The sequence below is a fragment of the Pan paniscus genome, chromosome 6 (genome assembly GCF_029289425.2).
Source record: "Pan paniscus chromosome 6, NHGRI_mPanPan1-v2.0_pri, whole genome shotgun sequence".
Taxonomy (NCBI): Eukaryota; Metazoa; Chordata; class Mammalia; order Primates; family Hominidae; genus Pan; species Pan paniscus.
Genome location: NC_073255.2, coordinates 28,067,872 through 28,095,233, shown reverse-complemented (window position 1 = coordinate 28,095,233; position 27,362 = coordinate 28,067,872). Strand labels below are relative to the sequence as shown.

General features: G+C 46.8%; 1 protein-coding gene across 7 annotated transcripts in view; it reads right to left on the bottom strand.

The window, feature by feature from the left end:
• Positions 1–15,930, bottom strand: part of GPNMB (glycoprotein nmb) — a 62,073-nt gene extending 46,143 nt beyond the window's left edge. For 4 of the 7 annotated variants that reach the window (XM_055115765.2, XM_055115769.2, XM_063605645.1 and 1 more), the window contains exon 1: positions 15,795–15,909. The gene's annotated coding sequence lies outside the window, so the exon portion shown is untranslated. Of the gene's footprint in view, positions 1–15,794 lie in introns of all 7 variants that reach the window. The other 3 variants (XM_055115767.2, XM_055115770.2, XM_055115771.2) reach the window with 2 other exon arrangements.
• Positions 15,931–27,362: the final 11,432 nt, after the last annotated feature.

Sequence of the window (27,362 nt, the reverse complement as noted above, 5' to 3'; positions counted from 1 at the left end):
TTCTTACTGTGTCAAATCTGATGGTCCATTCTCGGGCTTCATCTTGTTTCGACTAAGAGCACCATCAGGCACTGCTGGTCACCCTTTTCCTTGCAATCCTTTTTCCTGGATTCTTGAACCAACTTCTCCTTGTCCCTCCTGCTCAGTCACCTTGCTAGTTCCTTCTCATCTCCTTGACCTCTGGATGTCACAGTGCTCCAATCTCTTCTCTGCTCTAGCTACATGTACTCCTTAGGTGAGCTCATCCAGTATCATGGCTTTAAAAGCCTGCTGCGTGCTGGTGACCCCAAAAATGTGTATCTCCAGCCTAGTCTTTCTTCCTAAACTTCAGATATATAGATAATAGTAACAACAATAAAATAAGCAGTGCATTTGTGTATTGTGTATGTGTATTTTCTAGGTTATTAATTAAAATAATAATAATTAAACAAACCATTATTAATTAAAATTATTATTATTATTATCATAGCAAACAAATATACATTGGTTATTTTGTGCCAGGCAGTGTTTTAAATGCTTTACAAATATTAACTCATTTAATTTCTCATAATGACACTACTCGGGAAGATACTGAAATAAATGGTTATTAAATAACATTATTATTGTCATTTTACAGGTGGTAAAACTGAGGCACAGGGAGGTTAAGATACTTGCTCAATGTCACACAGCTAATAAATGAGGTAGCTATGATATGAAACCAAGCAGACTGGTTCCAGAATCTGTGCTCTTACCACTACATTACACTGCATTTTATTTCCCTGCCTACTACTCAGCTCTAGTCATATATCGAAATGACACCTTAAATTTATAGTGTTCAAAACTGAACTCCTGATTTTCTCTCCCAAATCGATTCCATCCACACTGTGATGGATATTGTGGATTGACTCGCTCAACATCTATCCCAACCACCCTCTAAGAGTGCCTTCCACAGCTGAGCGTGGTGGCTCATGCCTGTAATCCCAGCACTTTTGGAGGCTGAGGTGGGCAGATCACCTGAGGTCAGGCGTTCAAAACCAGCCTGGCCAACACAGTGAAACCCTGTCTCTACTAAAAATACAAAAATTATCCAGATGTGGTGATGCACGCCTGTAATCCCAACTATTCGGGAGGCTGAAGCTGGAGAATCGCTTGAACTCGGGAGGTGGAGGTTGCAGTGAGCCAAGATCGTGCCACTGCCCTCCAGTCTGGGCAACAGAGTTAGACTCTGTCTCAAAAAACAAACAAACAAACAAAAAGAATGCCTTTCAATATTGCAGAGGCCAGAAAAAAAAAACACATTTTCCAGACTTCCTTGATGCCAGGGTTCCAGATGTCATTTAGCTTTTTTTTTTCTTTTTTTTTTTTTGAGACAGAGTTTCGCTCTTGTCGCCTAGGCTGGAGTGTAATGGCACTGTCTCGGCTCACTGCAACCTCTGCCTCCCGGGTTCAAGTGATTCTCCTGCCTCAGCCTCCCGAGTAGCTGGGATTACAGGTGCCCGCCACCATGCCCGGCTAATTTTTGTATTTTTAGTAGAGACGGGGGTTTCACCATGTTGGCCAGACTGGTCTCGAACTCCTGACCCGTGGTGATCCACCTGCCTCGGCCTCCCAAAGTGCTGGGATTACAGGTGTGAGCCACCACGCCTGGACTGTCATTTAGCTTTTGACAATCAGACGTGAGACTTGAATTTGGAACTGATTTAATGAGGAAGAGAGGCAAGACATATGCATCTGTTTTGTTAGTGAAAACCCCACCAGAAGTGGTACAGCTCTGAGGCTGGCGGAAGGAGTGGTGGCTTCCCAATTTAGCAGAGGCAGCTTGCTGATTGTGGCAGGGACAGCAGTTCCCTTGGCGACAAGTTTTATGATGTGTCTCCAAGAGTTGTTCCTGGATACTGAGTCTAGCAGCTACATTGTTGGCCCTCTTAATGATCTTGTAATTCATTTTATACTCAAAAATGTCTCCTACTACTTAGTGTAACTCGACTGGATTCTGTTCTCTGCAACTGAAACTTGACTGGTGCTTGCAGTCTTCCTTATCTGAGTGACAATGCCATTCTTCGTGGGTGTGGATATAACCATACACTTTAAATGTGTGTGGCTTATTGTCTCTTATACCTCAACAGAGCTATTTAAAATATAATTGATTTTGAGTTCATTTTATATATAATGTGAGGTGTAGCTCGAAGTTCAGTTTATACATATAAATATCCAGTTGTTCTAGCACAATTTGTTGGAAAGACCATCCTTTCTTCAGTAAACTGTCTTCACACCTTAGTAAAAAAATCAGTTGTCAGGCCAGGCATGGTGCTCATGCCTGTAATCCCAGCACTTTGGGAGGCTGAGGCAGGCAGATCACTTGAGCTCAGGAATTTGAGACCAACCTGGGCAACAGGGAGAAACCCTGTCTTTAGCAAAAATACAAAAATTAGCTGGGTGTAGTGATATGTGTCTGTAGTCCCAGCTACTTGGGAGGCTGAGGTGGGAGGTTGGCTTGAACCCAGGAGGTGAAGGTTGCAACGAGCCAAGATTGCACCACTGCACTCTAGCCTGGGCAACAGAGCCGGACCCTGTCTCAAAAAAAAAAAAAATCAATTGTCCATACATGTATAGACCTATTTCTGGAGTCTATTTTGTTCCATTGAGCTATTTGTCTTCTTGCCAACACTACACTGTCTTGATTACTGTAGGTTTATAATACATCTTTATTTTAAAATTTATTTTATTATTATATTATAATTTATATTATTATATTTTTTGTAGAGATGGGGTCTTGCTATGTTGCCCTGGCTGGTCTGCAACTCCTGGCCACAATCGATCCTCCCACCTCAGCCTCCCAAAATGCTGGGATTATAGACATGAGCCACTGGGCCCTACCTATAATACAACTTGAAATCAGATAGTGTTAGTCCTCCAAGTTTGTTGTTCTTTAGACTGATAGATTCTTATCTTATTTGATGAGTTAAAATTTATACTGTAATTATTTATTTTAATTGTTCTATATTTGGCCAGTAGGGTCTCTTTGAGCTAGCTCCTGCATTCTTTTGAAATGGCCCCAAGACTTACTGAGCCCTTACTTTTTTGTCATGATCCAGGCTCATCTTGTATTTTCCCTGGCCCAGCCGAAAAGTCAGATATTTCCCCAAAGAGCCCTAATTCTCAGTGCAGTGTGATATTTAGAAATTGTGACCTTGGTGCTAGGTGTGTTCATGGCTACTGGGTGTTGTTACTTGTAGGTCCTTTCTTTGTGTGTGTGTCTGTGTATCTGCACCACATGTAATTCTGTTTTTCTATCTATATTCAAAATCTTGCATTCACACCAATACCTTCAATTCCAATCTAATATCACAGGACTCATTCAAATCTTACCCCTTTTCATCCTTGTAAATCCACTGTTCAAAAGTGAGAAACCTGGCTCTCGTTATCCTCAATATAATATTTGTTCGTGGCTGGGTGCGGTGGTTCATGCCTGTAATGCCAGCACTTTGGGAGGCCGAGGCGGGAGGATTGCTTAAGGCCAGGAATTTGAGACCAGCCTGGCCAACATGGCAAAGCCCTCTACTAAAAATACAAAAATTAGCTGGGCATGGTGAGATATGCCTGTAGTCCCAGCTACTTGCAAGGCTGAGGCATGAGAATTGCTTGAACCCAGGATGCAGAGGTTGCAGTGAGCTGATATCGCAACACTGCATTCCAGCCTGGGTGACAGAGTGGGACACTATCTCAAAAACAATAACAAAAACAAACAACAACAACAACAACAAAATCACTTGTTTGCTTAACCCTAGAATATAAAGAAAGTAGTTTCAGAATTTTCAACCCTGTATGAAAAACCAACTTGCTAATAGAGTTTGATATCTGCTTACAGTTCTTTTTTGTCTTTAGTCTGAGGGTATATAATCAAAACGCTCCCTTCAAACGTTACCTGTGACTGGAATACACATTTCTAAAGAAGATATACAAATGGCCAAAGAGCACACAAAAGATGCTCAACATCACTCTTCATCGGGAAATGTAAATCAAAACCACCATGAGATACTGAGATACCACTCCATGCCACTAGGATGGCTACAATTTTTTAAAATGGAAAATAACAAGTGTTGGTGAGGATGTAGAGAAATTGGAAGCCTCATACGTTGCTGGTGGGAATGTAAAATGGTGCTGCTGCCATAGAAAACAGTTTGGTGGTTCCTAAAGAAGTGAAACATGGCTGGGCGCGGTGGCTCATGCCTGTAATCCCAGCACTTTGTGAGGCCAAGGCAGGCGGATCACCTGAGGTCAGGAGTTTGAGACCAGCCTGGCCAACGTGGCAAAACCCTGTCTCTACCAAAAATACAAAAATTAGCTGGGCATGGTGGTGCATGCCTGTAATCCCAGCTACTCGGGAGGCTGAGGTAGGAGAATTGCTTGAACCTGGGAGGCAGAGCTTGCAGTGAGCCAGGATTGTGCCACTGCACTCCAGAATGGGTGACAGAACGAGACTCTGTCTCAAAAAAAAAAAGAAAAAAAGAAGCGAAACATAAAATTACTGCATGCCCCAGCAGTTCCACTCCTATACCCCCATAAATTGAAAACAGGAGTTTAAACAAAATCTTGTACATGAATGTTCATAGCAGCACTACACACAATAGCCAAAAGGTAGAAACAACCCAAATGTCTATCAACGGATGACCAGATAAACAAAATGTGGTATATCCATACCATGGACTATTTTCCAGTCATGGAAAGGAATGAAGAGCTTCAAGGGTGGACCTTGAAAACATTACCCTGAGTGAGGTCAGGCATGGTGGCTCACGCCTGTAATCCCAACACTTTGGGAGGCCAAGGTGGGTGGATCGCCTGAGGTCAGGAGTTCGAGACTAGCCTGGCCAACATGGGTTTTTAGTAGAAACTCCGTCTCTACTAAAAATACAAAAATTAGCCAAATGTTGTGGCGGGCGCCTGTAGCCCCAGCTACTTGGGAGGCTGAGGCAGAAGAATCACTTGAACCTGGGAGGTGGAGGTTGCAGTGAGCCAAGATCGTGCCACTGCACTTTAACCTGAGTGACAGAGCGAGACTCTGTCTCGAAAAAAAAAAAAAAACCCAAAAAAACAAAAAACAAAAAAGAACACATTACTCTGGATGAAAGAAGCTAGGCACATCTTGTGACCCACACTGTATGACTCCATTTATATGAACTGTCCAGAAGAGGCAAATCCATAGAGAGAGAGTCTGTGTCCATCAAATGCTTGTAATCCCTTACCTTCGGTAGTCCTCTAACCCCCATCTTCTGTCTCATCCAGTTCTGGCTTCATGCTGTGCCCTTGTGTCCAAGGCTGGTAACCACACAGATATTCCCATTCTTCAGACTGGAGTAGCTTCAACATCAACAAACCTCTCTCTTTCTAATACTGGTTACCTCCTATAGATTATTATCCTGAAAGATATGCTCATCCCACCAGCAGACAGAGGAGGAGGTGAAGGGACAAAATGGGCAAAGAGACAGACAGTTCCTTTTAGCCACAAGCTCCCGACTCTTTAAGGGTGGGGCTGACCCTGCCCCCATGTTTAGTGATAGAGAAGAGCTGGTGGTCCCGCTGGGCTATGTGAGAGGTGGTCTCCTGGAATGCACTGAGCCAGTCGTAGGTCAGTTGCAGTGAGATGGTTTCCTGATACACATTGTGAGGAGCTGTCCCTGGCTCCTACACTTTGCACGGTGGGGTCCTCTCTGTTCAGAAAACTTCCCTCTCCTTCCATGACAACATTAGCCTCATCACTGACCCAGCCCTGCTGCCTTCTTCCTGAAGTCAGCCCTCTGAGGATTCTAGGGGAGGAGGTTGGTTGCCCCTGATACTCTATGGGAAGGGATCCACCCCTAGCTAAAACTGGGGGGTCACTGGGCTCTCCACCCACTAATTGTCCCAAACCTTCTCTTTGCAGAGGTTAGGGGTGAGTGGGTGGGGGTAAACTTGGAACATTGTCAGCTCTCTGATAGAGGCTGTTCCTGTCTGGAGGCTGGGTGGATTCCACCAATTCTCCAGTTCCCCCACTGGTAAGAGGCTGTGGGGATACGTTCTCAGAGTAACTCAGGCTCTGGCTCCTGCTCCCCTCACCAAGTAACAGTACTTTGACTTGGTTCCTCCCTGGCTATAACATCTAAGTGCAGCAGCCTGTTGGCCAGTGCTGACCTGGGACTCGAATTTCACAGCCAGACACAATAGTCCAGCTGTTGCTCTGGGCACACTACTTGGGTCATGGTCTCCTTTTTTTGGCAAGTGGGGTTTGGCTGAGGGGCCTTGGCCACTGGCCAATAAGCATCTTGGAATGTGTCCTCAATTTAGCTGCACACTGAGCAAGGCTTCCTAGCTGCATCCGTTTTCTCTGGACCAAAAACAGAGGTCAAAGGGCAGCCTGGGCTTCTTCTCAAATATCAGTCAATAGGAAGTGCCATAGGTGGCACTGTTCCTGAGCTCCATGAGTGTGGAATAATATGCCCCCTGGCTGTCCCTTGCCTCTTCTCTCCTGGGTTCTGTTTTGTTAAATCCCTCCAGGAGAGGGTCCTTGGGAGCCCTAAGAAGTGATCCTAGATATTTTCATCTCCGCTAATAGACCTGAGCAGGGAAACTGAAAACTAAAAATCATTTACTCCCAAGCCCTAAGCCTCTGTGCAACTTCTGATCCTGCCTGAGGCATGTCTGATGCTCCCAACGAAGTGATCTCTTGCCACCAGGATGCTTCCTGTACTAGTTTGCTAGGGCTGCCATAACAAAGTAGCACAGACTGGGAACCCTGAATCACAGAAATTTACTTCTCACAGTTCTGGAGGCTGATGTCTGAGATCAAGGTGTTGGCGGGTTTGTTTGCTCTGAGACTTCTTTCATTAGCTTTCAGATGGCCGTCTTCTTGCTATGTATACACATGCCTGTGTCCTAGTCTCTTCTTATAAGGACACCAATCACCCTGGGTTACAGCCTGCCCATATGCCCTCATTTCACCTCAATCACTTCTTTAAAGATCCTATCTTCAAACCCAGTCACATTCTGCGGCACTGCAGGGCAGGACTTCAATATGTGAATTCTGGGGAGACACAATTCAGCCATAACACTGCCCTAGGCTGGATGGCTCATTCCAGAAGACAAAATAATTAATGGACTCTTAAATCACAGGGAATGCCTGTCTGAGTAATTTCTGAATAGGTAGTTTTAGTGAGCAATGTTTTTGGCTAAATATATCAGCAGAAATGTCTCTTTCACTTGGGACCATCGTGGACCAGAAAAACCAGAGCTATGCTTAGCGCTACTGTTTCTTCCCTCTCCGGTGAGCACTCAATGCCCACAGCCCCACAGCTAATTTTTATATTTTTAGTAGAGAGGGGGTTTCACTATGTTGGCCAGCCTCGTCTCGAACTCCTGAGCTCAGGTGATCCACCCACCTCAGCCTCCCAAAGTGCTGGATTACAGATGTGAGCCACCGTGCCTGGCCAAAATTTCTCTCTTCTTGTAACACCACCAGTCATTGGATTTAGGGGCCACCCTAATCCAGTTTGACCTCATCTTGACTTGATTACCTCTGCAAAGGGCATATTTCCAAATAAGGTCCCATTCACAGGCTTCTGGGTGAAGATGTATTTTGGGGGGCCACTATTCAACCCAGTAGAATTGGTAACACTCAAAAGAGGGTAAAGTTGTTTCCAATTAGTGCACCTACTCTTGTCAGTCTCGCTGGGTCTGGGAACACCACCACAGCAGTGTCCCTTGGGTTCCATTACCCTTTTTGGAAACTCCACACTTACCCAGATATAGGGAGCTTTCTGTGCACAGACTGCAGGCACCCAACTCTACCAGACCAGCCTGGCATCCTCCCAGACCTGCTGACCCTAGTGACCTTCCCTCCCAGTGTGAGTGGTCTCAGTGAAAGCTCCCATTCCTCCCACTGTGGCAAAGCCCTGGCCACAGACTCGGCCACCACAGACCAAGGAGTGCCTATGTGCACAGCCCACTGACAGAGACTTCGGCTTCCGCAACGTGGAGCAGTACTGGGAAGCTGACACCCTATGGGGATTTTGAGAGAAGACGGAAAGAAGCCAGCAGATAAGTGACTCGCCTTTCCTCCCCAACAACAGACTGTTTCAAATGCAGTAGGTTTCTCTGGCCTCTCTTGAGATGTCCTGTGAGAAGGAGCAACCTGCTGTGTTTGTTGCAAGCTGTGACAAGCTCAGCAGTCCCTCCCCTGCTCTTTGTTCTCCCTCCTTCCCTGACCCAGGTCTCCTTTTCTATCACTCCTGCCTCTCTTGGATTGCATATTTCAGTAAGACATTAGCATGCAAGCTTTCGCCTCTGGCTGTGTTCTAGGCTAGGATACAACCTTCTCAGATCTCGTAGTAGAATGTTCCTAGATTTACTCAAAACAAAACAAAAAACTCCAGCCACTTGAGAGTCACTGTCCAGCTTATTATAATCCTTTTTGGATCCAAAGGGAGACCTTTGTCTATGGTCCTGTTAGCCCATTAGCAAAAGGTCTGGAGTGAAAAGGGTAAAAGCACATCTGGGAGAGGTCATGAAGGGGCCTATAGAATTGGCTATTTTTCTCACCGACTCCATTGTGGATTATTTTACATACAGTAAACATACATTCAATCCATTTTGATAATTGTGCACACCTATGAAACCACAACCACAATCAAAATAGAAAACATCTCTATTACCTCCAAAAGATTCTTTGTGTCACTTTGCACAGGGTCTCCCAGCCCCAGGGACTAATGATCTTTTTGTCACTGTAGATTGGTTTTCATTTACACAAATGAAGTCGTGCCATATGTATGCTTGTGTGCCTGGCTTCTTCCACTCAGCATCATTTTGAGATTGATTCATGTTGTTGTTTGTATTAGAAGTTTGCTCTTTCATATTGCTGAATAGTATTGCATTGTGTGGGTATATCTAATTATTAATCTATTCACCTGTTGATGGGTCCACACCCTCGCCCCGATTTTGGCTATTACAAATAAATCTGCTATAAACATTTGTGTACAAGTCTTTGTGTGAACATATATTTTCATTTCTCTTGGAAAAATACCTAGTGGAAAGGCTGGGTCTTACTGGAGGTAGGTGCATGGTTAACTTTTTACAAAAACACCAAACTTTTACAAAGCAGCTGTACCATTTCCACAAGCAATGGTTAGATGTCTAGTTATTCCACGTCCTCATCAACACTTGGTACTGCTAAATTTTAAAATTTTAGCGATTTTTATCAATGGGTAATGGTATCACATTGTGGTTTTAAGTACAGATACTTGATGACAAATAATATTGGCATTTTTTCATGTGTTTATTGGCCATTTTTATACATCCTTGTGTGAGCATCTGTTCAAATAGATGGCCCATTTAAAAACAATGGGTTACTTGTCTTATTATGAAAATGTAACAGTTTTCTATGCTGTGAATATTTTCTCCCATTTTCTGGTTTGTCTGTTTTCTTGTTTTTTTTTGTTTTTGTTTTTTGTTTTTTGTTTTGAGATGGAGTCTCGCTCTGTCACCCAGGCTGGAGTGCAGTGGTACGATCTCGGCTCACTGCAACCTCTGTCTCCCGGGTTCAAGCAATTCTCCCACCTCAGTCTCCCGAGTAGCTGGGATTACAGGCGTGCGCCACCACGCCCAACTAATTTTGTATTTTTAGTTTCACTATGTTGGCCAGGCTGGTCTTGAACTCCCGACCTCAGGCGATCCACCCACCTCAGCCTCCCAAAGTGTAAAGATTACAGGCATTAGCCACCGCATCTGGCCCGTCTCTGTTTTCGTAATGGTATCTTTCAATGAGCAAGAGTTTTAAATGTTAATAAAGTCCAATTTATCAAGTTAATAGGAAAATTCCATGCTTTTATTTGTTCTGTATAGGAGATCCTTGCCTTCCACCAAGTCACAAAGACTTTCATCTGTCTTCTTCCAAGAATTTTAATAGTAATTTTAGCTTCTGTATTTAGTTCCATGCAGGTCTATGATTCAATTAGAGTTAACTTCTGATTGATGTCCATTTTTTCCATATGGGTAACCTAACCTTAATTTATGTGGATATATAATAACATCTCAAATATCAAGTGTCCAAAATTAAACTCCAATTTTCATTCCTCTCTATCTCTAATAAGCCACTTAATCCTTCCACAAGTCCTGCTGCAGCCACTGCTCCCTCCCTGACTTCACCCCCTAGCACCAACCCCACTCTGCTCAAGGTCCCCACAGTCTCCTGCTATGCTTCAAGCCCACCAGGCTTTCTGACCTCAGGGCCTGTGCACTAGCCACCATTCCCCCAGGAATTTGCCTGGCTCGCTTCCTGACTTCTTCGTATTCTGCCCAAATGCCCCTTTTCAGTGAGATTGTCATTGACAACCTTATTGGTAATAGCAATAGCCACACCTAGTATTACCTATTTCCTTTCATGTTTATTTTTTAACATAGCACTTATTATTTTCCTAGATACAAGATGGTTGACTCATTTAAAAACAGACTGTCTTCCATAAGTAGTATATGAGCTCCACAAGAGCAGGGATTTGGGTCTGTTTTATTCTTGACTGTATCCCTAGCCCCAAGAGCAGTGCCTGACCTAGTTGGCATTCAGTAAACATGCATTGAATGAACGAACAGTTCTGATTCTTTGGTGGTTCCTGCTCTAGACCTCCTGTAAACGTCCTGAGCTTTGGGGCCTGGCTACATCTAGCCTGGGAGGTGGAGCTGGGCCCACCCGGGTCTGAGGTGGCAGAGAAGCATCTAATGGGGCAGGATCCTCCCACCAGTGGCTGCCTGTCACCCAGAGACTGACCTTCCTCCTCCAGCTCTCATTAAAACACTCTGTTAGACCAAGTGGGGCTACATGCCACTGTCCCTGTTCTCCCCAATATTTCTTGCAGGAGATCGTTATGGGGAAACACCCTGAATAACTCAAATAATAAAGCTTCCTATGCAAAAACTGCAGGGGATACTGGGCTTTAGGAAGTGATTGGTGGTGGGGGTTTGTTTACTCATTTACCTTTCTGTCAGCCTTGTAATGTGAGGTGTGGAGCCAAAAATTAACTTGTTATGAGAAATAAAGTAGTATTTCTCCCACACCCAAGTTTGGGATTTGAGAGACATAGTCTTTAGGAACCTGTTTGCAGTCTGGGGCTCAGCAGAATGCAGGTTGGCTTGACCTTCTCTTCAGGCTGTGTCCTCACCAGGTTCTTCGACTTTTCATGAGGACATCTCTCCTGCCTAGGGCCAGCTTCATAGAGGTGTGACTTGTGCAGTCCCACAGGGCCCCACTCTTAGAAACGAGCTTCAGTTGGTTTAATGCTCTGTTGTCACCATCTTGATATTCCTAATTTTTGAACAAGGAACCCTGTATTTTCATTTTGCCCTGGATCTCACAATTCATGCAGCCAGTCCTAACCCTGCCTCTCGCTCAGCACCTTTAAGCACACAGCACCGAAGCCCAGCAGTTATTAATATGCTTTCCTGAACTCACTGATGCTGCAGAGCTTGCTCAGTGATAATAGGTCTGACCACCCATCAGGCCCTCCAAAACCCACTCAGCTAACAAGCTGAGATGTGTCCCCAAAGGGCATCATCTTGGCTCCCTGTAGAACTGATTTCCCATACTCACTTTGGCCTGAAGCGCCCTATTCTGCAAAAGGACATCATATGAAATAGCCCTGGAAAGTCACTGTGGTCCATCCAAAGGAATTCACTGAGGATCCTTTTGAAGGCATTACATGTACGTGAGAAATTTCTCTCTGATCTCAGCACACAGAATGCTTAGCCTTCTCCTGAGCAGTTGTATTCTCTTTTCAGAAAAAAAGTACTAGCGGCTGGGCACGGTGGCTTACAGCTGTAATCCCAGCACTTTGGGAGGCCAAGGTGGGTGGATAACTTGAAGCCAGGAGTTCGAGACCAGACTGGGCAACATGGTGAAACCCCCGCCTCTACTAAAAATACAAAAATTAGCCGGGCACGGTGGCGCATGCCTGTAGTCCCAGATACTGGGTGGCTGAGGCACAAGAATCACTTGAATCCCGGAGGCCGAGGCTGCAGTGAGCCAAGATCGTGTCACTACACTCGAGACTGGGTGACAGAGCAGAACTCTGTCTCAAAAAAAAAAAAAAAGAAAGAAAGAAAGAAAGAAATTAGGGACACTGTGAGCCACAGAGCTCACTGTTGCCTTCATTATCTTGCTATTAGGAAGCTAAGAACCAACTCTGCCAGCACTGCCAGTAAGCATAGAACCCACAGAGCACACATTTTGTGGCTCCATTTTCTTTTTCCTGTCCTCATTTTCCTTTTGCCTCTGTTTTCTCATCCACTTGTCTAAAGTTTTATTTTATTGTGTATATTTTCTTTACTTTTTTTTTTTGCATAGTCTTGCTCCGTCACCAAGGCTGGAGGGCAGTGGTATGATATTGGCTCACTGCAACCTCCACCTCCTGGGCTCAAGTGATCCTCCCACCTCAGCCTCGTGAGTAGCTGGGACTACAGGCGCACACTGCCATGCCCAGCTATTATGTTGCTCAGGCTGGTCTCAAACTCTTGAGCTCAAGTGATCCGCCTACCTTGACCTCCCAAAGTGCTGGGATTATAGGCGTGAACCACCACACCCAGCCTGTATATATTTTCATAAGTCATCTCACACCTTTTCTAGAAAAAATAATCAAAAATTATTAATACTAAAATAAATCAAATCCTGCAGAATTAAGCCTCTCTTCCCATAAAATCCCTATAACATAAAAAGATGTTTCAAGACTTGCTCACTTAAACTGAATTGCCCACAACAGAATTCTGGCACAACAGTGACTGGAGTCATGGGATTTGCTCTGCAGGGACCTGAGCCTGGTGTTGAAATGCTTCCAGGCCGGCAAGACCCCGTGACACCCTGAAGTCAGCTGCTTAGGGCTCTTGGAGAGGAGATCACTATCACCCTCTTCCTCTTTTTTAAAAGCAAAACAAACCCAAATCAACTCACTGGACACTGGACAGATAAATGCTCCATGGCCTTTTCTGATACCCAAACACAATGCAATTAGTCTAGCAGGTGGATTCTGCCTCACTGCTCCAGCTCTGCAGGAAAGAGCGGGGCACAGTGAGCCAGCCACGAAGTTAACTTGCTATACCTGTGGCTGACCATTTGACACAAAGCACAAAGGACGGGCTAGGTGCAGTGGCTCATGCCTGTAATCTCAGCACTTTGGGAGGCCAAGGTGGGTGGATCGTCTGAGGTCAGGAGTTCCAGATTGGCCTGGCCAACATGGAAACCCTGTCTCTACTAAAAATACAAAAATTGGCCAGGCATGGTGGTGTACCCCTGTAGTCCCAGCTACTCAGGAGGCTAAGACAGGAGAATCACTTGAATTCAGGAGGCGGAGGTTGCAGTGAGCCAAGATTGAGCCACTGCACTCCAGCCTGGGGAACAGAGAGAGACTCTGCCTCCAAAAACAAACAAACAAACAAACAAACAAACAAACAAAAACACCACGCAAGAAGGATGGATGAGGATGAGGCATCACATTATTTAATCATGATGTGTTAGGCAGCATGAAAGGGAGAGCAGGGCCTTCTCAATTTCAGACATTCTTGTACCATCCTCATGGTTTTTGTCATACCTGTTTACCCCTTATATTTTCCACTTAATATTTATCTTTGAATCTACTAGCTATACTTTAATCTCACCCTAGGCAACAGTACCCATGAAATCAGGAATTCTATACGCTAGCTATGTTTTTTCCTAATCTATCATACATATTTACCTATTAAAAATTTTAAAATGTGTTCACGTACCTCCTAATGTCATCTCACATACTACTAGATGTGCCACACTCTGAGACACATCAAAGGAGAAACTTGATCCTGGGTCTCATAGACCCAGGAAGCTGTTAGCCATACTAGGATTTGGGGAATTATAGAACCTGTTCTTTAAAAGGGTCTGCATATATATATATATATATATAAACACACACACATATATATATATATACACACACATACATTACTGTAAACAGACATCACTGAATATCATAAATGTAACTGACCAAATGAATAAAATTAGCAAACACTTGTATATTGATTCCACCTTCTTAATTAAGTAATGGAAGTAGGTCAGCTGGTTTTTCATCTGCTTCAAGCATCATTTACTTAGAGATTTTGTTTTAAGTTGAATAACTTTTCCTTCTGAACTCCTCTCTTCTAAAATCTCATGAGTAAATGGGGATTAGGTAGTTACGCTAAGTTAAAGTGCTATTTTCAAAGAATAAAGAATAGCTAATGTATATAGATCTACAAAAAAAAATTAGGTTTGGGAAAACCAAATAATCATAGGGTAGAGCCTTTTACACCATTCCAGTTTCTGTTTCTAGGTTTCTTCTGATAAAATTGAGCCTTTAAAACAAGTATGTTTACTAACACCAGTAGGGCAATGTTTGTAATGCCCTTTAGAAACAAAGCTGGCAGTAGGCCAGGCGCAGTGGCTCATGACTGTAATCCCAGCACTTTGGGAGGCCGAGGCGGGTGGTCACCCGAGGTCGGCAGTTCGAGACCAGCCTGACCAACGTGGGGAAACCCTGTCACTACCAAAAATACAAAAAATTAGCCGGGCGTGGTGGCACATGCCTGTAATCCCAGCTACTTGGGAGGCTGAGGCAGGAGAATCGCTTGAACCCAGGAGGCGGAGGTTGCAGTGAGCCGAGATCGCGCCATTGCACTCCAGCCTGGGCAACAAGAGTGAAACTCCATCTCAAAAAAAAGAAAAAAAGAAAAAATGCTGGCTGTTGTATCATGTTGTTCTGTATTTATTTTATAAATAGTACTTGTTCGTTCAGTTTACCAACCGCCAGTAAAATAAAGTTTTATTTATAAAATAACAGTAAATGTTGTGGCCTGAGGGAAACTGTACTCCAAAGTGGGCTGGAAGGAATCCCTGTGGCGTTAAGAATGCTGATGGAGAAGGGTGGGGAACCTGACAGAAGAAGCTGGAGAGAATATTTTCAGGCTGTGTTTTCACACCATGCTGGGCACACAGGGAGAAGGCGGAAGAGGACCTCTATGTAAGGGTTGGAAAATGGGGTTGGTGGTGTTTTGTCATGGCACAACTCAAGATAGGAAGGCAAAAGAGAAAAAAATTAGAAAAATAATTTTTCTGCAAGATCAATAAAAAGCTTATTTATCAGCAACAAAACAAGGATAGGAGGTATAGCCAGGCTTTACCTGGAGATCTGGGTGGTGTTAGAGCTGAGCTCTAGGGCTAGCCCAGAGAAGTTTGTAAAGTGATGCTAATTATTTAATTGGGCACGAGAAGCAGAAAGGACACATGACAGATTTCTGAGAGATACTGCATTTAGTCAGCTAGAAGTTCTAATTCATGGCTTCAGGGTGAAGATTTGGTGAGATAAGGGCATTGTGGGAAGGCAGGACCATTCAGCACAAAGCTAGGAGCCAAGGGGAGGGCTGAAGAAGCCAGGCAGGTATCTGGGGCCTCACCCCCGCGGCGATGGAGGTGGGGGCTGAGGCAGCAGCTTTCTCTGGCTTGAATCATAGCAGCCTACAGAAAATGGCAAAAGAAGGGAAATTGGAAATTTCAAGGGTTTGCCAGTTCTTTGTGAACTGTTATGGTGGAAGCAGGGGCTACAGGGTAGAGCTAAGAGAGAGCTGCGCCTGCCCCAGGAACAGGAGAGGCCCCCTGCCCCCACCAGGAATGTCAGGGGACCATCAGGTGATGGTCAAGCGGTTGTTAAGCTATCTCTCTAAAATAATAATTGGTCGCAGCGCCAGGGAAAGGTTGTCTCCCAATAAATAGAAACATCTGAAATTGGTGATTAGCAACTTACGAATAAGATATCAGGAGTTGGGTGAGTGGACTCAAGCATGCCCACTAAGAGGCAAAATGGCGTAGTTTAACTGGTTTAGCTTCCTCTGGGAGCACTGCGCTGGTAAGGGAAGAACGCCTCAAGTGAGCATGCGTACAACCTCAGTAAACATACTGTGCATGCTTCCCCCCTCCCAGGTGCTGGCCCACCACCACGCATGCGGACAGCCCAACCTAAGGGAAGGATCAGGGGAGAAGAGATGCAACCCCCAGAAGCATACCAACATATAAAACCCCAAGTCAAAGGTCAAACAGCACACTTGACTCTCTCAAGTTGTCCGCTTGGCCCTCTTCCAAGTGTACTTCACTTTCTTTCATTCCCGCCATAAAACTTTTTAATAAACTTTCACTACTGTTGTAAAACTTGCCTTGGTCTCTCACTCTACCTTATGCCCCCTTGGTCGAATTCCTTCTTCTGAGGAGGCAAGAACTGAGGTTGTTGCAGACCTGTATGGATTCACTGCTGGTAACAACTTGACAATTAAAAAATAAATTTAGGGGCAGGGCATGGTGGCTCACACCAGTAATCCCTCACGCCGGTAATGTCAGCACTTTAGGAGGCCAAGGCAGGCAGATCACTTGAGGTCAGGAGTTCAGGACCAGCCTGGCCAACATGGCAAAACCCGGTCTCTACTAAGAGTACAAAAATTAGCCGGGCGTGGTGGCATACACCTATAGTCCCAGCTACTCGGGAGGTTGAGGCAGGAGAATGGCTTGAACCTGGGAGAAGGAGATTGTAGTGAGCTGAGATTGTGCCACTGTACTCCAGCCTGGGCGACAGACAGAGACTGTATTTCAAAAAACTAATAAATAAATAAATATAGGCCTGGTGTGGTGGCTCATGCCTGTAATCTCAGCACTTTGGGAGGATGAAATGGGAGGAATGCTTGATGCTAGGAGTTCAAGACCAGCTTGGGCAACAAAACAAGATCCTATCTCTAAAAACAAAATTTTAAACATTTAGAGGACGCTTCAAAGAGCCCCTTTGTCCACAGTTGAACTACATTTGGTGAACTGAAGACAGGGAAGAAAGAGTCTAGACATTACAGCCTCCATGGTCCCCTCCCCCTCCTCTTCCTCATAGTGATCACAGGAACCTAACAATGTGACATGTTCGTGGTGTGATGGAAAGTTCTTTAAAGCACAATTCAGCAGTCATGTGCTTGAGGGTGGCAAATAAAGAACTTGTATGTGTGTATGTGCGTGCAAGAAAGAAAGTTCATCCTGACATTAATTGTGTTAGTAAATTGCTAGAAAAACCCAAGTGTCCATCATTAAGGGAGAAGTTAAATTCATTATAAGACAGTTAGGCACTGGGATACTATTCAGCTGTTAAAACGAGCAAGGTAGATCTCTGTATCACAGTTGGATCAGGATATCAGAAGAGCCTCTGTGTATTCCATTTAGGGGACTTTTACTGTAGGGAGTTATTGGAAAGGCTGAAAGAGTGGAGGTCAGGGAAGCTGCTGCTGGTGACCTCAGCCTCAAGGACCAATGTGAGAGGTTCACACAGGTTATAGAAGTGAACTGGGGCCTGCTCATCCAGTGCAGTAAAACCAGATACTCACACTGACGTTTTTGCAGTGATAGAAAAGAAGGCATTTACTGCAGGGTGCCAAGCAAGGGAAATCGTCAGCTTATGCTTAAGTCTCTAACTCCTTGATGGCTTGCAGGTAAGGTTTTTAAGGGCAGGGGTAAATGTCAGGAAAACAGAAGCTACAGGCAAATCATAAATCAATACATGGAGGCTCCACATTGATTTTGGCCGAAAAGGGTGAGATATATTGAAGCTAGGGGCTTACATGTCATAGGTAGATTTAAACATCTTCTGGTTTGCAATTGGCTAAGGAAGAGAAACTTTGTTTAAAAATGTAAAGCCAGTAGAGTTAACTGGTTAGGGGGGAGTGACTTTCTCCAAGCCCTTCAGGAAAAAACTTAGAACAAAGGACAATAAAGTTTAGTCTTCATTTCCCCCTTATCTGGGGTCTACCTGCCATGCCCCTGATCAGCTTGGGGGGTCCTCAGTTGGGGGGTCCAAGCCTCTGAAAGACAACTCAGGGACATACGTGAAGATACTATCTTTAATTTCTATAGGGAAAGCAAACATCTCTGGGACTCCAACTTCTTTAGCTGTTGTTTTAGGCTACTATCACCTTCTTGTTTAACAAGTTATTTATTTACTTCTCAGGGCTAGCTAGGCGCCTGGAATTTCCCCTGAAGGAACTTAAGATTTATTTCCATGCTTACGGTCCACAGGCCTCTAAAAAAAGGGAGGGTCCGTGCTCCATCTCACACAAGGTTGTGGCGGGCCGCTGGAACCTCATGTCTCCCACATGCCTAGAGGGAGCAGCCTCCAGAGGAGAATGGCATCTCTCCTTCCTTCTTGCAGATATTGAGCAGGAAGCTTTTGCAGGCCAACTTGAATCCGGAACCATGGGATGATAGGGACTCTGGGAAATGTAGTTCCGGCGTCTCACCTGGGAGCCCGCAGAGTGGGTACTGGTGATGGACAGTTAACTGCAGACTGCCCGTGCAGCCTGAGCGTGCTGCGAGGAAAAGGGATGAATGCCCACCAGACTTCACAGCGATGACCTCTTGGGAGGGGGATTTCAAATGGGAAGGGAGAAGAGGCTATGAAGAGAGAGAGCTATCCTCTCTCTTTCTTTTCTTTTCTTTCTTTCTTTCTCTCTCTCTCTCTCTCCCTCCCTCCCTCTCTCTCTCTCTCTTTCTTTCTATTTATTTTGAGACGGAGTCTCGCTCTGTCGCCCAGGCTGGAGTGCAGTGGCGCCATCTCGGCTCACTGCAAGCTCTGCCTCTCGGGTTCACGCCATTCTCCTGCCTCAGCCTCCCAAGTAGCTGGGACCAATGAATGCTGGGGACAATAGAGGAAGTCCCAGAGAGGATGCTTTCTGGCCCAGCTTGGGTCATGTGTCCTTCCATGACTGGGTGAAGAGGGAGACCAGGGAATGCAGGAGGAGAGGGTGTTGATTGTGAGTGCCACCCAGCATGTGTGGAGGGCTGGCCTTGGAGTGCAGGTGACAGTGACCAGTGTCCTCTGTGATGCCTTCTGTTTTCTCTGTGAAGCAGGAGGTGGGCCATTCCTCAGAGAGAGGACAGATGAGAAGACAGTGGTGAAGGTATGGACTTGCTGTTGTGGGAACAGGTGCTGAGCCCACTGGAGGTGCCACGTGGACTGCAGCCCAGGGTCACTGAGGTGGCAGGCAGCAACCTCACAGGGCACTTTCCTCTGCAGCCCTCCACCCCACAGGTGGGCTGGGCAGAGGAGACAGCCTCCCAGGAGCACAGGTTGGCCAGCCAAGTGCTTGGAGGAAGAGGAGACAGAGGAGTTGAAGTTAACACATTTTCAAAAGAATGATTATAGCCATGGGCCATGCAATCTTGGCTAAAGAAATATGCAAGGCCAGGAGGTGGCGAAATCATGTGGGGATGGTTCTCTCTTCCCCTATTTGAGTTTTCCTCTCCCTGTTGCAGCTTGTACCCATTTTGGTCTCAGGTTTGGCTTTTTAGAAGCTGCTTGGCTAGTTAGAAAGCTGGAGTTGTATTACAGTCACCTCTGTCCACTTCTGTGGGGACCAGTGAGCTGTGTAAGGTGTTACTTTCTAGAAGTAAAAATTTTTTTTTCCTTTTGTTTTGTCGAGATTCATCTCTAGGGTGAATGACAGGCTCATACATTCGGTACCATTAGATATTGTAAAAACTGGTCTGCAGAGCAGATCAATGCCTGATGCATCTTCAGAGCAGCTGAAAGTCCTTTCCCTCCAAATCTTTGTTGTTGTTGTTGTTGTTTGTTTTTTAGATGGAGTCTCGCTCTGTTGCCCAGGCTGGAGTGCAGTGGTGCAATCTCGGCTCACTGCAACCTCTGCCTCCTGGGTTCAAGCAATTCTCCTGCCTCAGCCTCCCAAGTAGCTGAGATTGCAGGAGCCCACCACCATGCCTGCCTAATTTTTGTATTTTTAGTGGAGATGGGGTTTCGCCATGTTGGCCAGGCTGGTCTCGAACTCCTGACCTCATTTGATCCACCTGCCTCGGCCTCCCAAAGTGCTGGGATTACAGGTATGGGCCATGTGCCTGGACATTTTCTCTGGTTTTGATGGGGGGAAAAAAAGTCCAGAAGACCCAAAGCAATGTCCATGCAATGCTGGTCCAGGGGGCTCCCTGCAAGGGACTTATGAAAACATTGCTGATCGAGGGAATTACTCAAAACAAAACCCGGAGTGCCTGGGATTGCAGGCGCGCGCCGCCACGCCTGACTGGTTTTCGTATTTTTTTTGGTGGAGACGGGGTTTCGATGTGTCGGCTGGGCTGGTCTCCAGCTCCTAACCGCGAGTGATCCGCCAGCCTCGGCCTCCCGAGGTGCCGGGATTGCAGACGGAGTCTCGTTGACTCAGTGCTCAATGGCGCCCAGGCTGGAGTGCAGTGGCGTGATCTCAGCTCGCTGCAACCACCTCCCAGCCGCCTGCCTTGGCCTCCCTGAGTGCCGGGATTGCAGCCTCTGCCTGGCAGCCGCCCCGTCTGGGAAGTGAGGAGCGTCTCTGCCTGACCGCCCATCGTCTGGGATGTGAGGAGCCCCTCTGCCTGGCTGCCCAGTCTGGAAAGTGAGGAGCGTCTCTGCCCGGCCACCATCCCATCTAGGAAGTGAGGAGCGCCTCTTCCCGGCCGCCATCACATCTGGGAAGTGAGGAGCGTCTCTGCCTGGCCGCCCATCGTCTGAGATGTGGGGAGCACCTCTGCCCTGCCGCCCCGTCCGGGATGTGAGGAGCGTCTCTGCCCGGCCGCCCCGTCTGAGAAGTGAGGAGACCCTCTGCCTGGCAACCGCCCCATCTGAGAAGTGAGGAGTCCCTCCGCCCGGCAGCCGCCCCGTCTGAGAAGTGAGGAGCCCCTCCGCCCGACAGCCACCCCGTCTGAGAAGTGAGGAGCGTCCTCCCTCCTCGTCCGGGAGGGAGGTGGGGGGGTCAGCCCCCCGCCCGGCCAGCCGCCCCATCCGGGAGGTGAGGGGCGCCTCTGCCCGGCTGCCCCTACCGGGAAGTGAGGAGCCCCTCTGCCCGGCCAGCCACCTCGTCTGGGAGGGAGGTGGGGGGGTCAGCCCCCCGCCTGGCCAGCCACCCCGTCCGGGAGGCGAGGGGTGCCTCTGCCCGGCCGCCCCTACTGGGAAGTGAGGAGCCCCTCTGCCCGGCCAGCCGCCCCGTCCGGGAGGGAGGTGGGGGGGTCAGCCCCCCGCCCGGCCAGCCGCCCCGTCCGGGAGGGAGGTGGGGGGGTCAGCCCCCCGCCTGGCCAGCCGCCCCGTCCGGGAGGGAGGTGGGGGGATCAGCCCCCCGCCCGGCCAGCCGCCCTGTCCAGGAGGTGGGGGGCGCCTCTGCCCGGCCGCCCCTACTGGGAAGTGAGGAGCCCCTCTGCCTGGCCAGCCGCCCCATCCGGGAGGGAGGTGGGGGGGTCAGCCCCCCGCCCGGCCAGCCGCCCCGTCCGGGAGGGAGGTGGGGGGTTCAGCCCCCCGCCCGGCCAGCCGCCCCGTCCGGGAGGGAGGTGGGGGGGTCAGCCCCCCGCCCGGCCAGCCGCCCCGTCCGGGAGGGAGGTGGGGGGGTCAGCCCCCCGCCCGGCCAGCCGCCCCGTCCGGGAGGGAGGTGGGGGGGGTCAGCCCCCCGCCCGGCCAGCCGCCCTGTCCGGGAGGTGAGGGGCGCCTCTGCCCGGCCGCCCCTACCGGGAAGTGAGGAGCCCCTCTGCCCGGCCAGCCGCCCCGTCTGGGAGGGAGGTGGGGGGGTCAGCCCCCCGCCGGGTCAGCCGCCCCGTCGGGGAAGTGAGGGGCGCCTCTGCCCGGCCGCCCCTACTGGGAAGTGAGGAGCCCCTCTGCCCGGCCAGCCGCCCCGTCCGGGAGGGAGGTGGGGGGTCAGCCCCCCGCCCGGCCAGCCGCCCCGTCCGGGAGGGAGGTGGGGGGGGTCAGCCCCCCGCCCGGCCAGCCGCCCCATCCGGGAGGTGAGGGGCGCTTCTGCCCGGCCGCCCCTACTGGGAAGTGAGGAGCTCCTCTGCCCGGCCACCACCCCATCTGGGAGGTGTACTCAACAGCTCATTGAGAACGGACCATGAAGACAATGGCGGTTTTGTGGAATAGAAAGGGGGGAAAGGTGGGGAAAAGATTGAGAAATCGGATGGTTGCCGTGTCTGTGTAGAAAGAGGTAGACATGGGAGACTTTTCATTTTGTTCTGTACTAAGAAAAATTCTTCTGCCTTGGGATCCTGTTGATCTGTGACCTTACCCCCAACCCTGTGCTCTCTGAAACATGTGCTGTATCCACTCAGGGTTGAATGGATTAAGGGCAGTGCAAGATGTGCTTTGTTAAACAGATGCTTGAAGGCAGCATGTTCGTTAAGAGTCATCACCACTCCCTAATCTCAAGTACCCAGGGACACAAACACTGCGGAAGGCCGCAGGGTCCTCTGCCTAGGAAAACCAGAGAACTTTGTTCACTTGTTTATCTGCTGACCTTCCCTCCACTATTGTCCTGTGACCCTGCCAAATCCCCCTCTGCGAGAAACACCCAAGAATGATCAATAAAAAAGAAAAAAAAAAAAAAAGAAAACATTGCTGATCAAACCCCCCATCCCCATGGCTCTTATTGCTGTATGTATTCAATTACAGCAAACTCATTACTTGCTCCCCTTTGAAATGTGAGTGAGAGGTTTTTTCTGTTTTCAGAATGTACACTGTGGAGAGGATGGGGGCAGGGAGCAATTTAACAAATATATTACAATTAAAATTGTTCATACTTTCCAACTCAACATTTTCACTTACGAAACATTCCTGCATTGTGCAAAGATATATTTTCTAGAAAGTTCTATTGAAGCATTATTGGCTCAGAACTAGGGGCATGGTTAAATCAATTAAACAATGGAAATATAATGGAATACTACATGGCCTTTAAAAACAGGCATGTTAGCTAGGCACGGTGGCTCATGCCTGTAATTCCAGCACTTTGGGAAGCCGAGGTGGGTGGATCACGAGGTCAAGAGATCGAGACCATCCTGGCCAACATGGCGAAACCCCGTCTCTACTAAGAATACAAAAATTAGCTGGTCATGATGGCTTGTGCCTGTAGTCCCAGCTACTTGGGAGGCTGAGGCAGAAGAGCTTGAACTTGGAGGTGGAGGTTGCAGTGAGCTGAGATCGTGCCACTGCACTCCAGCCTGGTGACAGTGTGAGTCTCAAACAAACAAACAAACAGGCACATTAATCTATTTGTGCTGACAGAGAAAGTTCTTTGAGAAGATGCAAATAGTATAACATTGATAATAATTATGAGACTGTATAAACATTGGAGAAATGTGTGCAAAACATTAAAGACTGTTATTGGGAAGGTAGAATATCATTTTAATTTTCTGTATTATTATTATTTTTAAAAAGACGGGAGTCTCACTCTGCCACCCAGGCTGGAGTGCAGTGGTATGATCTTGGCTTACTGCAACTGCTGCCTTCTTGGTTCGGGCGATCCTCCCACCTTAACCTCTCAAATAGCTGGGACTACAGGCACACACCACCATTCTCGGCTGATTTTTTGTATTTCTTGTAGAGATGGAGTTTCACCATGTCGCCGAGGCTGGTCTTGAACTCCTAAACTCAGGCGATCCTCCCACCTCGGTGTCCCAAAGGGCTGGGCTTACAGGCATAAGCCACCACACCTGACCCATTTTATGTATTTCTATGTGACTGGAATCCTCTATAGTGAACAAGCATTATTTTTCTCAATGATAGAATTGAGCATAATTTCTCTGCTAAGCATTTAGAGTTCATTTTTTCATTTACTATTCACAAAATCACTAGATGGTGGGTATTACATATTCTACAGGTGATACTTAGAAAAGTTAACCTAATTTCAGCAAGGTAGTAAATATTCTTTAAAGAATATTTTCAAACACTATCTAAGGTTAATGTAATCTCCACAGGCTCATTTTGTCTCTATGAGAAGGTGACTTCTATTTTGGCTATTTCTCCTTCCCATTATGATTTCACTTCCCTCTCAAAACTACTCAAATCCATTTCCTCTGGGAAGTTATCACAGGCTGTAGCCCCTAGTGACTGCATTCACTCTACTCTCTAGCATTTTAATGCACTCCTTTCTCGGTCTTTGCACCTGTCACCATTTGGATTTGTATGCAACGTTTCTATTCTTTTCCTCTCCCTCTTTTGCTTGAGCGTTGATCATTTGCCTGGAACTTCCCGTGATCCTTCAGAGCCTGATTCCAAACCTACAGGGTAGGTGTTAGGACTGAATCCTTAAGTGTAGCATTTGATGGGTCCTTAATATTGAGGAATAACAATCTAACCAATCAAGCAACCTTTTCCTTATACTGGACTATATGCTGAATCCACCGAATTATGTAAATGTCTCTGAGTTGAGAAACTTCTGAAATAATAGATAATTCAAGTAATGTCTTCTTTTTTGTGTGTGGAGGAGAGGTATGAGTCATAAAGAGTCACAAATTTTTTTTTACAAAATATGCTAATTGTACTAAATACTTTGTCATACACTGGCAACCTCTTTAACATCTAGACACTAGATGTTGCAAAATTAGGACTCATTTGTCCGTTTTATACACTATATACAGAGCAAAACAACATGCACAAAACATGCAAAAAATGGTGTCTGAAAATGTCCAAGTATGAACACACTGGCATATTATCTTTTGCAATGTCTTCCCTCCCATCTCCTCTAAACCACTGAACAAGTATAGACAGTACTATACTGCTCACAAAGGTGGCTTCACAATTCAATTTCCAAAAGACAGCATTCCCTATGAATTTTAGCAAAAAGATATTTACAAAGTGGTATTTTACTACCTCTACATTTAACATACATTGGGCACTTCTAAACATCTAGATAGACTAGATGTTTCAAGTAAGGAGTTAATTTGTCCACTACAAACACAGCAGTCTTGAATAAACTGCAAACATGTAACAACAGTTATAATTTGAAAGAGTCTTCCAAATAGGAACATTCTGGCCTAGAACCCTTCCCATCTCCATCAACCAAGCGGGCAAGAATGCTCAAATTTTCAGAAGACAATCTTTCCTAGGACTTCTAAAACAAAATGTACAAAATATATTAGTTTACTAACTCTACTTTTATCATGTACTGGCAACCTCTTTAATATCTAGAAAGACTAGATGTTGTAAATCAGGACTTGTCTGTCCTTTATGTACACTATATACACAGACAAGTAAAACAAAATGCGCAGAGATAATGATTAATCTTGCCTCGCTGTAAGCACAGTGGCATAGAGATCTCTGCACTTCCCCCTCCTCCCCTGAACCAGTGCACAAACACAATGAGTATTACTCAACAGGTGATTGGGCCATTCCCCCACCAAACATTTCATATGAATTGTAACAAAAAGATATTTACAAAAGGTTATTTTTTTCTACATATATCAGGCACTTCAGAATATCTAAAAAGAATAGACATTTCAAAAAAGCTTAGCATTGTCAACCATATACACAGTAGTGAGGAATAAAATGCACACAAAACAATGGAGAGAATATGAAAATGTCTTCTAAATATGACCAGTCTGGCACAGAAGCTTCTTCTCTTCCTTCTCAGGTCTTCCAGCTCCATGTCCTCTAAACCACTTAACAAACGTGGACGTCTCGCTTCCAGAGGCCGTGTTAACAACTCCATTTCCAAAAGTCGTCTCCAGAAGACATTTATTTTCTATGATTTCTTTTAAGCAAATGAGAATTTACAAGATGTGTGATTTTCTAACTTTATCATACATCAGCAACCTCTTTCCATCTAGCCCATAGAAGGGCTAGATGTGGCAAATGTTTTCTATTAAAAGGTTTGGGTAGTGTTGAGAGCAGCTTTTTCATATTAAATACACAGGCCTTCCATAAACGGCCAGTAAATCTTCCCAAAGGGTGGTGGGCATTTCCAAGAGGCCAGACGTGGCTGGTCATTCCACCATTTCTCTCTTCCGACAGCAAGCTCTGGTAGAACGAGACCAACCGCCCGAAGGCCGCTAACTGTTCCACCCGTCATCGTTCGGGACTTCGCTCACCTCCCAAGCCCGTTAAGGCCTTTGTCCGTTGTCCTGAGGACTCGGCAGGTCTCGTCCAGTGGGAACAGAGCGGTCACCCGGGCCCGGACTTGCGCGGCTCCGTGGCCTAAAGAGGCGGCCGAGCTTGCCTGCGTCGCGAGACCGCCTTCCCGGGCCCTGCACACCCTAACGGCCTCCGCCGCGCGGTGTTGGGGCGGCCGCCATGCTTCCCGGCCCGCCTCTCCCGCCGCCACCCAGAGGCACTGCGTCCCGGCGGCTCGGCGGGGTTTCGTCGAGGCCGGGCAGGATCCGGCGGCGGGGTCTGGGCAGGGAGAGGCCGCCGCCAACAGTCACCGAGGTGGGGTGGGGAAGAGAGGTTCGCCGCGGCTTCGAGGCCTGCGCCCGGCCAGTGGGCAGCCACAGCGGGGCCCCCCGTGTCTGCAGGGCAGAGGGCGCAGCCAGTCCGGGGCCCCCTAGCTCATCTCCCCAGCTCACCCGCCGGCCTGGAGGGCCGTGGGGGGAGCGCGCCGCGCTCTGCGTCTCTTCGAGCTCTCTCTGCCGGGCCGGAATGCAGGAGTCACAAATTGATTCAAATAGGTTTACAAATTTAAAAAAGAAGCTTGACAACCACTTAACCTGTTAAAGGATACTACAGGAGTGGCAGAGAATTCCTCAATTCTTCTGCTTCTGCGCTGCCAGGGCTAAAAGCTGCTTGCATTGTAAATAACCAGGAAAAAGGAACAGATTTCCAGGTGGTTGATGATGTGTGGTTGAGAAAAGAGCCTCAAGGTAACTACTTAATATGTTGATTCTAGATTATTTTCCTCGTCCAGTGTAATTAGAGAAACAAACACACAATTAGTGAATCAAAGATTTTTATTTTGTTCCACAAATGTGTACCTTTTATATTTCGTTAGTCTGATAGCAAAAATTACATTTTCCACCTCCACAGTCAGTTCTCTAGTTTTACTCCTGTGCTTCAGTGTTTGAATGACAAGCCTCATCATCATGACATATTTAATCCAACAGGCTTGGACACCATTTGGCAAACCAGTGGATTCACAGTGATCACTGCAGAAATCTGAAAGTGACTTGATAATACACAATTTAGGGTGGGGAAAAAGGCATTTTCCCCCTAAATCAAATATTTAAAAGTTTGCAGACTTATTTCAAGCATGTGGGAAAGTATAGAAAACAACAGCGTATTACTATGTACTACTCATCACCCAGTGTCAATTTAAAAAAAAATTTTTTTTGAGACAGCGACTCACTCTGTCATGCAGGCTGGAGTGCAGTGGTGTGATCATGGCTCACTGCAGCCTTGACCTCCTGGGCCAAAATGATCCTCCTGCCTCAGCCTCCCAAGTAGCTGGGACTACAGGTTTGTGCCATCATGCCCAGCTCTGTCAAATTTTATGCTTCTCATATTAAGCTTTTTTTTTTTTTAAGTCACATATAAAGCTCCCTGTCTGTGCCTTTCAGATCC